The 19101-nt window shown below is 44.2% G+C and overlaps 1 long non-coding RNA gene across 1 annotated transcript; it reads right to left on the bottom strand.

Moving 5' to 3' along the window:
• Positions 1-274: 274 nt before the first annotated feature.
• Positions 275-12651, bottom strand: LOC126466652 (uncharacterized). Its single transcript, XR_007585987.1, has 2 exons — positions 12584-12651; positions 275-641 (listed from the first exon to the last, which is right to left on the bottom strand). It is a non-coding gene; the product is annotated as an uncharacterized LOC126466652 (long non-coding RNA).
• Between the last annotated feature and the right edge of the window lie 6450 nt (positions 12652-19101).

Here is a 19101-nt window from a genome sequence, read left to right as displayed (position 1 = left end):
TACAGTAAATAATTGTACTCGCAAAACAAAACTGGAACATTTTAAAAAGTAGTACAAGATATGTTCACCCTTTGCCTTTATGATGGCCTGAATTCTGGTGGAAAGACTTTCAGTTACCCATCTGAATGTCTGTGGGGAAAAGGCAGCCCATTCTTTCGAAAGATCTGGAGAGAGTTTGGCGTTCTAACTCATCCCGCAGGTGTTCCATTAGGTTCAGTTTGGCAATCAAGCCAGGCCAGTTCATTTCAGCAATACTGCTGTCCAAAAACCACTGTTTCATACACAGTGCTTTATTATAGGATGTATTACCATTTTGATAAAATTGCTCCTCCACTGTGCGCAGTAAACAACACTATAAAAGAGTCCTCGATCCGTCCGCATTTGTCATCTTCTTAAGTGTGATAATGGAACCGAGTCCTAACAATAGAAAACAGATACTGTACAACAAAGTCACCTCCATTCTTCACTGACGACAGGCGTCGTACAGCACGACAAATTGTTCATTCTCAGTCGTCCACTGTCCAGTGGCGTCGCTGTTCATACCACTTCAATTTCTGCTTAGTGCTGGTTGGAGAAGTACGTCAACAATCGCACACCACTCCACACCACTCATTTAACAGTTGTTTTTAGTGTGCTGCGACCTGAAACATAGAGATCATGGGCAATGCCTGATTTGATTCAACAATTATGCGATGCAAGAAGCAGGACTTACCTAGAAGCTGTGTTTAATTAGTAGTATGAGAAAGCTAACTGCTGTTCGTCAGGATAGAAGTCAGAAACGGAGGGCGTTGTAAAATGAAAAATTAATTGAGTGGAATGGACCCAGTTTATTCTTGTAATGATGGTACAGTGGTGCCTACGTAGGGCCGAGCAGCCCCAAGAGGGGTTGCCGTCTGCTCATCAGAGAGGCAGAGGCTAGAGGAGCGACTACTCGGGGCCGAGGTCAGAAGCTAAGAGAGCGCGGAGCTGTTTCCAAGCCGCCCTCGCCGCTGCCGGCCGCGTCCCCACGTGATCACAAGATTAGTCTCTGATTGGAGGGTTGATTAAGCCAACGCGCCTTGCTAGTAGCGTCCCCCGTCAGCGCAACCAACCCCGTGGGACTTGAGTCTGACCGAGGAGCACGTGGCAGGAATGTGCCGACCATGGACTTCCGGCCAGCACCTTCCACCACAGTATGCCCAAGCCGGCTACGGCCGAACATTATGCGTGGAAAAATTGAATTTAATAAAATTTTGTCGGCAATGATCCCTCTTGGGGGGTCTCCTCCCAGCACATCCTTTCCCCTTCCGAAGAAGGCTCTCTGGATGAAAATTAATGAGCTTATTCTAATTGATTATTCCATTTAAAACAAATATATGATCATTATGAAGGGTCCCATAACATAGTGATATCAATATGTGCAACAGTTACAAAGTGGCCTGAAGGGCCTGAAGGAAGGCTCTTGAATAACAAACTTGTGAAGTTGGTGAGACGGCATTGGGGCGGCGCCATGCTGTGAGTGTGTGTCGGCGGTATCAGTGGTGGTGGGTACCCAGGCGATGATGAGGCGCACCGGAGCACAGCACACTGAAACACTCCACCCTCGTGGGGGTGAGAGAATGCTCCCAGGCCTAAGAGTCACAAGGGGGTTTTCCCCGTAATATTACTTTGAGTTCTTAAATCTAGGATTACAATGGTAATTGCCCAAGTGGGTGAATGAGAACATTACAAAATGACAAAAGTTTAAAGAGAAAACAAGATGACTTACATGAGGGTTAAGACTCGACAGTTAAATTGTGATTCCATAGACTTTACATAGAATACAGCTCCATTACAAAATTAGTTCATTGACCTGACACCTAGACTACAACCTAATTCTAAGGGGGGTCATGCCTGATCGCATGCACCAAGGTTGGCTGGTAGTTTCAGGTGTGATATTCACCTTCAGGTTGTGGGGGTGGTACTACTTCTCGGAAGGAAGTGAAACATTTGCAAAACCCTCTTTTACAGAGTATCCAGGATACTATAATCAGAATCATTACAATGATTATTAACGAACCAGCGCTGGGTAATACAACGGTGGTTAATCGCTTGGTTTGGTGCCAATCAGCAATATGTGAGGCCATTCGGTCAAGAGCAACTTGGTTGTGTTCCTGGGTAAGGAGATGATTGATCGATTGGAGTAGATCTGAATCATTGGTATTCGGTAAATTCTTCAGCTTCTCATGGTGATGGAGTTTAAAAGAGAGTTCAGGAAGGTATAAGGTAAATGTGGGAATGGTGACATGAAAGGTGGAGTGCAATTGAGCTGATATCCTCATAGAAGCAGCGTATACGTCACATCTTGAACTATTATACACTAGGCCACTATTATTCAGTGTTACCCGGTACGATTCAGTCTCTGACATTGAACGGTGGCACACCAGGGTGGCGGTGACAGTCTGTGGAACAGCGAACAGGAAACTGTTGCCAACAGGCTGAATTATTGGTTGACAAAGTGAGACTAGAACACGAGGACATGGAGGTGTAGTAGTTTCAGCTAAAAACAGTGACATCTCGCACTCAGTAGTGTTAGTGTGTAAAATTAGCGTGGAGCATAAGTAATGTGTTGTATGGAAGCAACTGGATAGTTCAGCGCGAGAGAGAGTGGCGTGAGTTTGTCGATCCCGACTAACTATTAAAAATTCTTGAGTCTGCCAAACAACATGGTGGTGAAGGGTAGCCCAAGAGACTGGAAAAGTGTATATTTGATAGCACTCGTATTCGCAATTTGCGCACGTGATTGGCAACCCCATTCGCATCCGAATACCGTCCGAATTACGGGTAAGTCGGACCTCCAACGCAGCATAGTAAAAGGGGAGGTTGCTTTCCCGCACGGCATAAAGCATTTGTTTAGGGGCCAAAATTTGCGACGACACATTGTGTAGGATGTGCAAGAAGGGCTCTGAGGGTAACAGATGTGGATTGAGCTCTCCCTGCAGTCCGAGTTGAATGGCCGAGTGTAACATGTGCATGTGTAACTGTGCTGTGTGTATATTAAATAAAAGAATCTGCGTGGTCTTCATAATGTCCAATGTGATAGTTAGATTACGTAATCCCGAGCGAAGATGAGTCCACTCTTGGTTAAAGGATTGTTCAAGTGCACCATAGTGTCGTGTTAGTCTGTCGGCTACAACTTGTATTTGTCTAGTTGTGGCTAACAGGTTATTCTCAAGATGTGTCAGGCGCACCTGTTGATGTACCAACACTTCGTGATTAACTTGCGTTTCCGAAAGCGCTTGCTGTGTGTCCAAATCCCAGCGTTTTGCGTCTGTTTCGTCAGGGGTCCCAAAGACAGATTTTAATAATGTACCTCCAACGGGCAACCAGGCTCGTTTGAAACAAGGCAGTGGTACTGCATTCCTAATACTGTTCAATTGACTTCGAAGGGTTGAAATAATTCTAGTCACTTCCCACAAAGATCGGAGAAACTCATGTTCCTTCGTCTGCGTCAACAAGGTTTCATATTTTGACAATTGCTGAGCTGTATCATATAAAGCACGGTCTTTCTCTTCTAATAATGTTAAGTTGACATCAGCTAACACAATAGCATAATGTGGAGTATGCACCAGATTGTGACGACGTCCAAAAAGCACGCCAGATGTGGAAGGGTAGACGTGAAATGGAGGCGCCTTAACGGCGACGACGACAACCATTGAGATTAACATGCTGCCCATTGCGGATGATAAATTGACAGCCATTTGAACGGAGGTTGCTTTCAGCTTCCAATGGTGATAACGGTCGACTGCGAGAGAAAGTATTAGTGACCCTAGAAGTAAAAATTTCCTGGCTTACTTGATGAGTAATTCAGAGATGACAGTGGGGGTACAACGTTGTAGCAATAATTACCTGGCAAGTAGCGACGATGGACCCGTTCAGTCACGCTTACTGATGAAGAAGGCCACGAAGTAGAATAACGGCAGGCAACCAACAGTTTGGCAGCCATGGGGGTAGCAAGGCGGCAAGACAATGGTGTAATTCAACACTGGGTATCCGCTCATCAATCACGCGTCAGCAAAAAAGACGCTGAACGCGGAGGCAGTACTACGCAGCGCAGACTAAGCGTAACTCGCTGGAAAAAATTTTTCAACCTGCTATGGGACGAAGGCCAAGTGTCGTTAATTAATTTGAGATTTTTTACGAAGAAAGTTTTTTTTTAATGAATAAAATGAGAAGGAATCCTGTGATTGCGGTGTAAACCTGCACAGCCTAGGCACCTCCCACGCATTGGCCACTACGCAGGAGCACCCACCCCACTAAGGCTCGACACGGCGAGTCAGGTGAAGTACTTCATAAATTTCAGAAATAATATTGAGTGGTTTTTCAGCTGTAGAAAACCCGAATGAGGGTAGGACAACTCAAGTTAACTCAATAATCATAGGATCTTTGCTTACAGAAGTGGTCAATAGAGAGATTAACTGTACTGAAGTCGGAAATGAATGTTAGCGAGGGCGAGTCTGTTGCTCGTGAATACAGAGGCTGGGCGTGAAGCAGTGGAGGCGGCGCAGCGCAGCTTTATCAGCGCTGAGCCGGCAGAGTGCTGAGCTCAGATAACAGCGTCGGAGAGCGCTAGTGGCTCTGCGTCCGAGACTAAGACATTGTAAGTGCAACTTAAAAGTGACAGTTTATTGAAAAGCAATAATAAACGAATAGCTGATGTCACAAAGACGTTTGATTCCATTTTAACAGAGCAACTTAAGTGTTCAACAGGTAAATTGATTACGTCGTTGATTAAAAGACACTGCTACTGAACATAACGTACATACGTACGTGCTTCCCTTTCCCCTTCCGAAGAGCGGAGGGCATAAACGATAAAAGCCTTGTTCATCTACTTAGTATATGACAATAGAGGTCTGGTAACATCAACAAGTTACACCAAGGTAGTGTGGATATGAACAGTATGAGTGTGTTGTAAGTTGTTATTGGGAGTATTAAGTGTTGTGTAAATGTGTGACTAATGGTAGCTAATGGCGGATACGAATTGAAGGCCAATATGTGCTATCAGAGATACTTCCAGTCGAGAAACAATGAAAGTTAAAAGGGAATACCGAATATGACACAAAAATAGCGTATACCCATAAATTGTACTAACATTAATCATAACTATAAATTGATAACAATAAAACATGACATTGAAGTAATCATAATTGACAAGAAATTAAATAAAGGGAATATTTCCCGAACATAAACTTTCGAATTGGATACGAAATCCGTCAGGGGAAGCTGTTTTTTAGTCGGTTGACGAAGTGCATAAGGAACTACGTCAGTAGAATCCGACAGTGTGTGTATATAACAACATTGTTCTTAAAAGTGCAGTTTGCACTGTCAGATGGTGAAAAGCAACTAATCCGTTCAGCAACGGAAAAGGCTGCCATCTGGGGAACGGTATCTGAATCTTTGGCAGAATCCGATGATTTTGCAAAGGAATTGCCATCTAGAAGAAAGTGGCGTTGTATAAAATGTAATAAAAGAGCGTCTGGGGCTCAGTTCATTTGTGGTTGAGTACCAAAGGCGTAGTGTGAGCGCAAATTGTCTCACGGTGATTGATGTATGAATTGTTTTGTGGTCAACCGAGGAGCCTAGGATTCGGTGACGTGTAAGTACTAGTTCGCGATGCGTATGAGCTACCTGCGAGTGACTCGACTATGAAGTTCAGCAGTGCATTAGTGCAATCTGCAGACTTGGATTGATGATTATATAATTTACAGGGCAATGGGGCAACCTGCGGACAGTGCTAAGGCAACCTGTCTAATAACTGAGGGGTAGGCAGTGCATTGGAGCTATCTGCGATACCGTGGTTCAGCGGGCCTAAGGGCGTCCGTTTGACTTAATAAGAATTAGTGTAGGCACATGGGTTTCCTGCGATACATGTAATAAAAGTATCAGCGGCGTTATTAGCGACCTCCTGTACCAGGAAAATGTCGACCAAGCAATAAAAATAGCTCTGAAGCTAGAATAGCATACATGCATAAATAGCGTCACTTTTTGTGCGCGCAGTACATAACACTACATAAAATGAAAATCATGAACTATATATCACTAGCGCTAGCCTAATGACATAATTAAACACAATGACATATATTGACAGGAAAATAAAAACACAATGATGTATAATAATAATGCTGTAAGTAGTCGGAACGCTCAACATTAACATGTAACATTGGCCACCGGGGCTGGCTGCTAGGTTGCGTGTGTGTTAGTTTTAAAACTGACGATAACAAATTGAACTGAAAGGACAACTAGGCACAGTTCCCGTAGCGCTTACATCACCGGCTAATTAGAGGCAAAGTACGTATCTCACAATGGATCATCGGCCGATATTTTGGGGCAAGACTGCAACAAGGGAGAGCAATATCTCGGTGTAAATAGGTGGTAAGATTAAAAGACCGGTACTGTCGGAAGAGGGTACCTAACATGTTGTAGGGGCCTCCTCATCGACAGAAGAAGGAAAACAGGATAGAACAATGACCACGGCGGTAGAGTAAAATAAATGGGGAGGGCAAAAATAACTGCGTAGCAACCAAGGAACAATCGCCCACCGATATACGGCAGCCCGGACGACTGGTCGTTTGTGCCTCGTCAGTAGCGGGAAAAACCCGTGGCATTGCATTGGTTTGCCCATATCTGGCCTTGTCCAAGGCAGATAACGTTAAATGTCCTCACAGTTCGATGTGTAAGATGGTTAGGGCTGTAGTTTGTAGCTTACACAAGGAATCAAAGCAGTAGTGAAACTTCACTTATAGGATTGGCAGACTAAGGTATGCAGAATAATGTAAATCGTTAAGAACTTCGTGTGATTTATCCAGCTAATGTGAAACAAAACAAGGAAAAGAATTTAAACAATGAATCACATCTACTTAATATTTATGTTAAGATTTATTGGGATGTTTGAATGAATTTTGTTTGCCGTGTCTTCCGGCTGCATGAAAGAAACCAGCTTGGAGCTGTTAGCGAGCGAGCAGCGCACGCGTAGGTGCGGAGTAGGCACCGCCACGTCAGCGGTTATGTGTGACGGCGTGTAGCCGCGAGAGACTGGCCGCTACTGCAGCGACAAATATCACGCGCTTAGCGTGTACCAGAAATAACGATGAATTAGAAATTGCTAATTATCTAGAATAAGAGTTTTTTTAAATAGGCTGTTAGTTATATAAAATGATGGTAAATACATTGTAGTCTGTCATACACGGAGGATAGGGCAGCAATTTGCGGTTTGTTTTTGTAACTACTAGGACGCGCCGCGTGTTGAGACGCTGGAGGCGGCAGCGCACGTGGTGATAAGATACGTCATCGCGCGGAGCGCTGTTACTGGCTGAGAAAAAATGATGGCCGCTGGCCAGTTCTTGGCGAGGAGAAGGGACAGCGCTGAAGAGAGGGGGGGAGGCGACAGCTGATGTGTTGCCCCGCCAACAGCTGGTCCCGTAAACAAAGCGTACGAGGCGTACGCATTTCAAGTCCTGGCTTTATCTGTTCCGATTACTTACGATTAGCTGCAGCAAATACAGAACTACGACGTATAGTACAATACACTAGACGTCAACGTAACAAGTATTAAGAAAAGCTCGGAGTAAAAATACTCCACATGTACTGGTTTGCCAAATAGATGGCAATAGAGGACATTGAAGAACATTATTCGGCGTTAGCAGCCGCGGTACTGCCAACATCAAGTGTAATGGTTGCATTTGAAGCAAGTCAGTTGCGTGACGTCTAATGCGTGGCATTGCTTGCAAAACATAAAACATAATCATACATATGAAAATGAGCAAAAATACATGACATGACTGGAAATTGACAATTGAGAATGGCTGGGAACTCCGTGGTGGCCAGGCGCGTTTTGCTTCCAAGTCCCTGGAGAAAATGACTTAAACTAAGCTGCAATAAAACATAACATAAAACTCTAATTAGGCGTGATTAATCACGCGACTTCAACCCATAAGGGTGTCGATTCCGCAAAGGGTATCTACAACCCTGTGGAGGTAATCTCCTCCGTTTTTTCTTTCGTCTTTGTTCCACTTGAGGTGGAGGTGACACAGGCGGATCGGGGGCTGCGACCTGTTGTGGTGACACAGCCCTACCGTGGTAAGGTTGCAGGCGGTCAAAGTGCACTATCACCGTACGATCGGTTAATTGCAGTTCTGCATTGACTGGTGAGGTCAACCGTACAATCCGATACGGGCCTTCAAAGCGGGGAGAGAACTTTTTAGTTCGTCCCTTTTTGATTGCCGGATTTCGTAGTAACACTAAATCACCTGTTTGATAAGTCGGTAAAACAGCATTTTTGTTCTGCCTGTGCAACTGTTTATTAGTAGCTTTGATATTATTCCTCTTTACCTTATACCAGATCGCTTTTAGCCGGCGGGCTAAACCTTTTACTTCCTTTATTTCTACACTTTGAGGTAGTTTGTCTATTTCGAACGGCGAATTCATCGGCCGTCCAAACACAGCTTCGTAAGGGGTATACCCCGTGGATTCATGTATTCGGGTGTTGTATGCAGAAGAAATATACGGTACATATCTGTCCCAATCAGCGTGCATAATAGGATAACATTTTACAAATTGTACGGTGTACGCGTTCAACGCGACCGTTGGCCTTAGGATAGAATGGAGTTGTACACCATTTTTTGATTCTTAACAATTTACAAACTTGTACAAATAAAGCAGACATGAAATTGGTTCCTTGATCCGTTAAAATGGCATCAGGACTTCCAAAAGGTAGTATTACACGATTTACAAACTCTCTCGCCACAGTTTCAGCTGTCATATCGGGGAGGGGAACCAAAATTAGATAACGTGAAAAATGATCAATAACAGACAAAATGTAATTGTTACCTTGTTGCGACTGTGGAAAAGGACCTTGGAAATCTAAAGCAAGAATTTCGAAGGGTGAAGATGCCTGAGGAAGTGTTTGCAGCGGCACTCTCGGATGCCTATTTTGTGCTCGTTGTGCACACGGCAGGCAAGATCTTACATACCTGTCCACGTCACGTTGTCGGTATTGCCACCAATAACGTGTCGCAATTCGAGCGTTCGTAGCGCGTTTTCCGCTGTGACACGTTGGATTGTATCATGGCATTGCCGTATTATACGTTGCTGCAAGCATTCCGGTATTACCAGACGATTTCCATGGGGAGTTCTTCGATACAAAAGGTCGTCTATTACTTCAAATTCTGGCAAGGTGGCGTATCTTTGACATTGATCGTCCACCTGCTGTGCTTCTTTTAACTCTTCAATTGATACCTCATCTGATTGAATGACACGCACTTTTCTACTTAACGCATCAGCATTTTGATGCAACCGACCAGGCTTGTGCCGAACTTCAAAATCATATTCTGGCAGTTTCATGGCCCAGCGCATAAGTTTGCTGCTAGGGTCTATAAGATTCAATAACCACTGCAGAGCAGAGTGATCGGTAAGAACTGCAAACTTGCGACCATAAAGGTAACATTTAAAATAATTAATTCCAATAACAAGGGCAAGCAATTCCTTTTCTGTAGTACTGTAATTAGTTTCTGCTTTATTCAGTTGACGAGAGGCATACCCAACAGGTTTTTCCTCACCATCTTGCACTTGGCTTAGGACACATCCTACAGCAAAATCAGATGCGTCACAAGATAAAATAAAAGGTTCAGCGAAGTCTGGGTAAACAAGTAGAGGTGAACTAGTTAAAATAGTTTTTACTGTTTGAAAGGCGGTCGAACATTCATCCGTCCAAACAAAAGGAGTATCCTTTTTCAACAATCCAGTAAGTGGTTTGGTAATAGTAGCATAATCTTTAACAAAACGGCGGTAATAATTTGCAAGACCAAGGAAGTATTGTAATTCCTTTAAATTTGTTGGAATAGGAAAAGTATCTACTGCTTCAGTTAATCGTGGATCTGGCTTGACTCCGCAGGAACTGATGACATGACCTAAATACTGCACTTCTGATTGAGCAGAAGAACATTTTTCTAATTTTAAGCTTAAATTAGCATTTTGCAAGCGCAACAGTACACTGCGTAGATGTTCAGCATGTTCAGCAATGGATTTTGAAAATATAATTATATCATCAAGATACACAAGGCACATAGTAGGTTTCAACCCACGTAATAGCAGATCTGCAAATCGCTGAAAGGTTGCTGGATCGTTGCGAAGCCCGAAAGGCATCCTTAAGAATTCATATAAGCCACCAGGAACTACAAAAGCTGTCTTAGCTCAATCTTGAGGAGCAATTGGAATTTGATGATACCCACTGCGCATGTCTAATGTTGTGAAGTACCGGCAATTGCCCAGACGATCGAGTGTTTCATCGATCCGGGGTAATGGATAATGATCTGGAGTAGTAACTTTGTTTACTGCTCGCATGTCTACACAAAGGCGATAGGATTTTTCTCCGTCTATAGATTTCTTTGGAACGACTACAATTCGGCTAGACCACGCACTAGAAGAGGGTTGTATTATTCCTGCTTCTAGTTGCTGTTGTATAGTTTCCTCTACCACTGACTGAAGATGGTAGGGAATTCGGTACCCCTTTTGAGCTATTGGCCTAGCATTTCCGGTTGGAATCTCATGTTGGATTAGATCTGTTGCTGGTAAATATTGCCTGCCTTCAAACAACCATGAATACTCATTCAACACTTCATTTATTAGCTTTTGTTCATGCAATGGTAGGTGACTAAGCTTAGTTTTAAACTTATCTGTCAGATGTGACGTGATTGTCAAAAGGTGTTGAGAGGTGGCAGCAGTCTTTTTCTTTTTCAGAGAAGGGGTTCTCATTGGCAACTCCTCTTCTGTGATAAACTGTAAGCTGGCTAATACTGTACCACGCGGTATTAAAGCTTGCTTGTGACTAAAATTGTCTAAACACACGGGTACGCAATTTTCTTTCTGTACTTGCTGCGCTTTGCACAGGCTACGTTTTACGTGGACCTGCATCTGGTCAAGAGTTTCACTCTGGCAGAGTGGATCTACCAAGAAATGAACCTCTTCGGATTCACATATCCCGACAGGCACCCAAAGCATCGTTACGGGAGACTCCGAAACTTGGGAAACGGATCCTTTTTTCTCAGCTCCGCGCGGCCGCAACGTGCAGTCACGTCCAAAACGGTGCACGTTGTCGCCGAATTGGACGGTATTTAACCTATAGTCAATAACCCCCTGGAAATGACGCAGAAAGTCACTTCCCAGGATGATGTCGTAATCCGTGCGCCTGTTCCGTACAACCTCCATCGTAAAAGCATATTCTGTGGAGTCCAACATGAACTCAACGCAACAGCTGCCATCAGGTTTCACTATGCCGGGACCAATACCACTGATATGGTACCGCGGCGCTTGCAATGTTCTTTTATCTCTCTTCGATAAAAATGCCAAGCTGATCTGTGCGCCTGTGTCAATTAGCACGCGTATTGGTTTGCGGCCTCTAACACCATCGACAACCACGCTTGCCACCTGCGTGATTCCCTTATAAGCTAGGGGGGTCACTATTTTTAACGGGGGCCGGGAGGGGAGGTACTTCCTGCCCCACGGTCGTTTCCAGAATTCTGTGGTTGGTTTGCATTTCGCCCGGAATTTGCAGGCGGTTGTGGCCTACTATTTGGACAATGCACGCTTTGGTGACCCATGTTTCTGCACTGATGGGAATATGGCACGCGACATTGCTCTGCCACATGTCCTTGTCTATTACAGCGCCCACACTTAGCATCGTTCGAAAAGACACGTCGGGGCTCGCTTTGCCGCGCGGGGACGGCCACAAATCGGCTCGCCTCCTCTCTCAAGAGTGCTAATCGCACGGCTTCGTGTAAGGTGCGGGGGGAAGCTACCTTGATTTCGCCCCCTATTTGAGGGTTTATGCCACGAATAAACACGTCTATCGCACGACATTCTGATTCTTCCAACAGAACTTCGTTACGAGCAGAACTGGTACTTAGTGCGTACGTGTGGCATGCGACGCTTCGAATCCTGTCCGCGAATGCTTCTAAATCTTCACCCGTTTTTTGCTTAAGGGTGGAAAGCAAATCACGATAGTAACTAGTACCACGTTTGTCTGTATACCTTTCAATCAACTCTGTTGCAAGGGACTGGAAGGTAGGGGCATGTTTCAAGCTCTCGACCGACTGCACGTAGTTCCGCGCTTCGCCGGTGAGTTTCATTTTCATCACGTTTAAGAGAAATTCATCTGGCCAACCGCAAAGCTTTCCGATGTCCTGGATATTCTGGACAAGCGTTTGAATATCCTCGTGTGGCTTTCCAGCGAACGCCGGAATAAACGCTACTGCTGGGAAGCTCTGCACCAAAGTAGAGGTGGCTACTGCCACAGGTGATTCTGCACTAGTGAGTGGTGGAATCACCTGCTTCGGCTGTTCTTCCACTAGCACTGGCTTAGCAACATTAGATTGCGGAGAAGCCATTTTAAGATCATCTAGCTGTTGCTTAAGCTCCGCGTTAGTTAGAATTAATTGATTTAACTGAGACTACAGCGCCAAGAGGGGATCTTCATCCGCTCCGGCTGCTCCTGCCTCCGATTGCTGCCTGGTGATCGGCATGTTACAATAGTGTGGGCATCTGCACCACCGTAGCGTCGCTAGCGACTTACATTATTTGGTGGCGTGCAGACGACGGACGGCGGCGGTGTCGACGAGCGGCGGCAGGCGCGTTGATTACTCGCGGGCGCAGCAGGCGGCGGGCGACAGCACGGACAGCTGCGACGGCGGGGCGGCGCGAGGGCCGCACCCCGGACCCTGGCGCATGCGGTAACCCGTGGCAGCTACGGACAGCGGCGGCGGCGGCGGCGGCGGCGGCGGCGTCGGCGAGCGTTGACTGCATCGCGGACCCTCCTCGGCTCGCGTCCGGCGGCGAACTGCGTCACGCTTGTGGCGCGGTAGTGCGCGGCCACGCACATTCTGCAACGTAGGCGACCGGCTGGCACGCGCATGGCGCCCTGCAGCCTCGCCACGTTCGGTCTAGTTTCCTTTACTTACTCAGCCTCGGCCCCTTCGTAGTACTCATACTCAACTGATGAGTTGATTTTACAACCGTAAAGTGGGTCGCATCCCACTCCTGACACCATTTGTTCGTCAGGATAGAAGTCAGGAGCGGAGGGCGTTGTGAAATGAAAAATTAATTGAGTGGAATGGACCCAGTTTATTCTTGTAATGATGGTACAGTGGTGCCTACATAGGGCCAAGCAGCCCCAAGAGGGGTTGCCGTCTGCTCATCAGAGAGGCAGAGGCTAGAGGAGTGACTACTCGGGGCCGAGGTCAGAAGCTAAGAGAGCGCGGAGCTGTTTCCAAGCCGCCCTCGCCGCTCCCGGCCGCGTCCCCACGTGATCACACGATTAGTCTCTGATTGGAGGGTTGATTACGCCAACGCGCCTTGCTAGTAGCGTACCCCCGTCAGCGCAACCAACCCGTGGAACTTGAGTCTGACCGAGGAGCACGTGGCAGGAATGTGCCGACCATGGACTTCCGGCCAGCACCTTCCATCACAGTATGCCCAAGCCGGCTACGGCCGAACATTATGCGTGGAAAAATTGGATTTAATAAAATTTTGTCGGCAATGATCCCTCTTGGGTGGTCTCCTCCCTGCACACTGCGATCCGTGCTAATACTGTTACTCGCTCGAGATCCTAACAACAACTGACAAGATATCTCACACACGACCCTTAAACACAGTAGGCCACTGCTCTCACTATCGTGAAGGACAGGTAAGGCAACATTATTTTCCCAAATATACTACCGCCACATTTTTCCCATGATACGCATGACCTTAATAGAATCATAGCTGCCTTGAATTTCATAGCTTTGGCGAATAACACAAATAAATTTCAATCTATGATCCAGTTTGCTACGATTATACGTTACAATCTACAATAGCGACGTTTGCTTTATTTTCCACAATTCCAGGACATAGTAGACAATTCATGAAGCTTCTCTTCAATATATAGTATTTCTTTATCGTATGAATTATTACCCACCACTTTCTGCTGGCGATTTGTTGAAGATCATGGTCTTCTAGTCGTGAATGTTATCATCTGATCATTCTAATTATAATCATCCTCTTCTTCTTCTCCACCTGCTTCGCTTTTAACGTCTTCATCTTGATCTGTCTCCTTTCAGCATAGTTCTCCCAATCTCTGAGTAGCAGGAGAGAAGGGAAGTTGAAAGGCATGGTTGTTGAGTTGCGTCTCCCTCTACTTCTTCTAGTCCCCTCATTAAACCCAGCGATGTTTTTTCTATCCAACATTAGGCACAGCCGGACTAGGATCTGCAATTGCGTTGTGTCCAATTACGTGTGTGTCTTCACGTCTCAGTATTGATCCACCAATTTTGTCTAATGTTGTCTCAATGATAAGAGTATTCCACTATTCTTAACCTCTCTTGGAATTTACTTCTTGGAGATGTCACAGCTGTGCTTATGATCATTGGTAGCCTTGAGCATTTAATCATAATTTGTAAGATCTTGTGTTGTCTAACTGTTTTCGGGTCGTTCGACTTTAAACAATAGATTATTTGATGCTATCATTCCCATATGCCTGACAGTGTGAATTATTCAGTCATCTCCATCGACGTCTGCTGGTGAATCATCAATCATCCACACCCTTTCTGTTCATTCAGATATAGTCCAGTATCACGTATTTTGTCTGTCTGTTCAACAAAAAAAGATGTTGCCAGTTGAACCTCCGTCTATTCTTCACCACCATCACCATCTTCCACATCATATTCATATTCTTCTTTTTTTCCTCCTACAATATCTTTGCCTTCTGCTTTCATCAGGACGTCGTTTTCATTGGCTTCATCTTGGTCTTTCTTATTTTGGAGTAAACGTCCTAATCTCTTTAGAGTTTAAGAAACTGGTTTAAATACAAGGAGGGGGGCGGGGGGGGGGGGGTTAGAGAAGGATGTGACTTCGTGTGTACATGAGAAATAATGTAATTTGATATCACTTTTACACATTGTTTTTACTATGCACTGACTGTTAGGGGTTTTACGTTTCCCACTAACTCCGTTGGGCTATTTTCGAAGCCTTGGACGCTTAATACTCCGCATGCGGAAAAAGCACAATTGGTTTGTTACATTTTTTCATTTAATATTTTATTTGATAGCTGCACTATGATTGTTTGAAGATAGGGTGGGCGAGAGATGGGGAGGGGAAATACTTTCAATTTACCAGGAGCGTAATTGGACTCTTTCCTAATATTATCGTTTGACTGGATAGAGGCTACTTAAAGCCTCCATAGACTAGGGGTAGTGTCTTTGGTTAGTAATTGAAGCGTCCTTGGTTGCGAGTTCGAACCCTGCCACCCCTTGCATTTTGAACAAAAATCAGGAGCTTTGGTGACGACGACTTCCGGCATAAGAAGTTACCCTCCATCTGCCAAAGGCATTGTCAAAAAGGGTGGAAGGGCGAATAGAGGTTCAGAACACTCTTTTGCCTTGGGGTGGGAAACTGCCCTTAAAGAAGGAAGTATCAGCAGTGATCAACTGTATGTTGATGCAAGAGGCAACGGAAACCTCTGAATTAAAGATACATAATGTGTATCGACATGTGAGCTGTATTTGAAGAAGTGACATGTTGATGTCTCCATTGGCAAATGATTCTGGAATAGACATCCATTCGGATTTATGGGAGGGGACTGCCCAGAGGGAGGTGACCATGAGAAAAAGATACATTAATCAATGAGAAGATAACGTTTTACGAGTAGGAGCCTTGAATGTGAGATGTTTGAACGTAGTGGGAAAGATAATAAATTTGAAAAGGGAAGCACAAAGGCTCAATCTAGATATAATGGAGGTCAGTGAAGTGAAATGGAAAGAAGATAAAAATTTCCGGTCAGATGACTATAGGGTAATATTAACAGCAGCATAAAGTAGTATAACGGGAGTAGGGTTCGTTATGAATAGGAGGGTAGGGCAGAGAGTGAGTTACTGTGAACAGTTCAGTGATAGGGTTGTTATCATCAGAATCGATAGCAAACCGACATCAACAACGATAATTCAGGTATACATCTCAGGCTGAAGATGAAATGATAGAGGACATGTAATTGTCACAGAAGCCAGAACAGATTGAGCTCTGCAACAAATTTCAGCTGGTAATAGCGAATATTCTGTTCAAAAATACCAAGAGAAGAGGTATACTTGGAAAAGTCCAGGTGATATGGAAAGAATTATGTTAGATTATATCATGGTCAGCCGGTCGTTGTGGCCGTGCGGTTCTAGGCGCTTCAGTCTGGAACCGCGTGACCGCTGTGGTCGCAGGTTCGAATCTTGCCTCGGACATGGATGTGTGTAATGTCCTTAGGTTAGTTAGGTGTAAGTAGTTTTAAGTTCTAGGGGACTGATGACCACAGATGTTAAGTCCCATAGCGCTCAGAGCCATTTGAACCATTACATCATGGTCAGACAGAGATTCCGAAATCAGATACACGACTGTAAGGCGTCTCCAGGAGCAGATATATACCCTCATTTAACTGATTAGTAATGATGAAGAGTAGGCTGAAGCTTACGAAGCTAGCCAGGAAGAATCAACGCACAAAGAAGTGAAAAACGGAAATACTAACGGATGGAGATATGCGCTTGAAGTTCTTGGCTATAGATATTGCGATAAGAAATAGCTCAGTAGGAAGTTCAGGTGAAAAAGAAGGACAACCATGGAAGTTCGACAGGAAAGCGTAGATACAAACAATGTGACTTTGAGGAAACCATGTGTAACAGAAGAAATACTTCAGTTGATCGCTGAAAGAAGGGAGTATAAAAATGTTTAGGGATGCTGAGGAATATATGTCGCTTAGGAAGGAAATAAGTGGGAAATGTAGGGAAGCTAAAGTTAAATGGCTGCATGAAAAATCTGAAGGTATCAAAAAAGAAATAATTGTCAGGAGGACTGGTTCAGCATATACAAAATCTACGCTACCCTCGATGAAATTAAAAGCAAGGGCAGCAACATTAAGAGTGCAGTGGTAATTCCGCTGTTAAATGCAGAGGAGACAGCGGATAGGTAGAAGGAGTACACTGAATGCCTCTGAGGGAGGAGGACTTGTCTGACGACATGATAAAATGAGAAACAGGAGTCGATATTGCAGAGATTGGTCATCTAGTATTTGAATCGGAATATAAAAGAGCTCTGGAAAACTTAAGATCAAATAAGGCAGAAGGGCTAGATGGCATTACATCAGAATTTCTGAAAACATTGGGGAAGTATCAACAAAACGACTATTAGAGGCGGTGTGTAGAATGTGAGTCTGCTGATATACCATCTGACTTTTGGAAAAATATCTTTCACATAGTTCCAAAGACTGCTAACGTTGACAAGTCTGAGAATTTTCGCGCAGTCAGCTTAACAGCTTATGCATCCAATCTGCTAACTATGATAATGTACAGGAGAACGGAAAAGACGACTGAATATTTGTTACAAGACGATCAGTTTGGCTTCAGGAACGATAAGCGCACCAGAAAGTAGTGCTGACGTTGTGGTTGATAATGAAAGCAAGACTAAAGAAAATTCAAGACATGGACATAGGTTTGTCGACTTTGATTAAGCATTCGATAATGCAAAATAGTGGAAGATGTTGGAAATTCTGGGGAAAATAGGTGTCAGCTACAGGTAGAGACGGGTAATTTGCAACATGTAGAAGAGGAAAAGGGAATTTCGGAAAAGTGCTGTAACTCCACAGCTGGAATAGGAACGGATTAAACATTTGATATTCATTTCTGATGCAGGTCTTCGATCAGTTTTCTCACAGGGGTCGTTGCAAAATGGTAGAATGATTGAGGGGTGTGGGGTGAGTGGATAACAAAGAGTGCATTATCTTCCATAACCATTTCGTGGGCACATTTATATGAGTTTATTGCAGGTGACAGTTTGTAGTTCAGTGACTTGCTGTGAACCACCTATGTCATACCATGCAAAAACAACAAAAAATTTTAGGCACCCTTTTTTTTTTGAAAATTTATGTTGGAAGATGGCTTTCCACGGACCGCGAGATGATACTATCAAATCCTTATGAATTTTTATCGTAAATATTGACTCTCCAAAACTAAGTAAAAAAGTATACATCATTGCTGGGTTATCTTTTAGTCACAAAAATTCCGTTATTAGATGTTATGGTACAGTGTGAAACATGGATCTACACACAAAGCAACATTGCAATTGGAGGATATTATTCACGTTCTTTTTTCTCCTTTTCTTGTACAGCACATACGACAACGACTGTACATCACAATTTTATTTGACAAATGTTCACCCACATTTGAAAGTCTGAGTTTATCAGGAACACCAATGCTGTCTCAATACTTTTGAAATGAATACAGTTGGAGGTCCACCTCGTTTCCTTGATGAGAATCCTGACGGTAATTCTCTTGCAAACTGTAAATGGAATGTTAGCTGCTCTCCATTTGCTGTGCTTCTGCGTGCATTATAAACGCAATCACAATGGCAGCGTCAAAGAGAAAATGAAACATTCTGCGCCACCATTTTAGAGATCGCTACCTATCTCCATACTGTTCTCGCTTCTGTTCGAAGAGATCCACCCCGCCCGTTACACTGTTGTACAGACTTATGGCACTTGGATAAGAAATGCTACCTATGGAACCATCTATTCCTTTTCTGGAAACGAACGTTACATCATCGCGAGATGTTGCTGTAGACAGAACTGTTACTGTCCTTGTCTCTTGCCACTTCATCGCAACGACTGAATTTTTTATCTGCGCCTTGAACTCGCCTAATGAAAGTTTGTCATTTTTCTTCATCATTTCTGGAGGGCCTTTACTGTTGACTCTGGCAGTACCTACATAATATATCCCTGTATCCAGAAGTCTTTTCATGAGGGCTTATGAATTGAAATAGTTCTCAAATGCAACAATACATTTACTTTTTTTCAAAGATGAACACAATCCAAGTACAACCCCCTCACCAAGAGGAATATTGGCAATACTGTCTTCCCCTTTTCCACAATAGACCTGGAACTTCAGTAGGTAGCCTGTCGTATAAGCAGCCATGCACAGACCTTGTACCCTCTTCTTATAGACTTCATGGGCATATATTATTTTATGCTCGATCTTCCCTTGGAAGGTATCATAGCTTCATCAACAGATAATTCCCCTGAATGATTATATG

This window comes from Schistocerca serialis, chromosome 1 (genome assembly GCF_023864345.2).
Source record: "Schistocerca serialis cubense isolate TAMUIC-IGC-003099 chromosome 1, iqSchSeri2.2, whole genome shotgun sequence".
Taxonomy (NCBI): domain Eukaryota; kingdom Metazoa; phylum Arthropoda; class Insecta; order Orthoptera; family Acrididae; genus Schistocerca; species Schistocerca serialis.
This window is presented reverse-complemented; position numbering and strand designations above follow the sequence as displayed.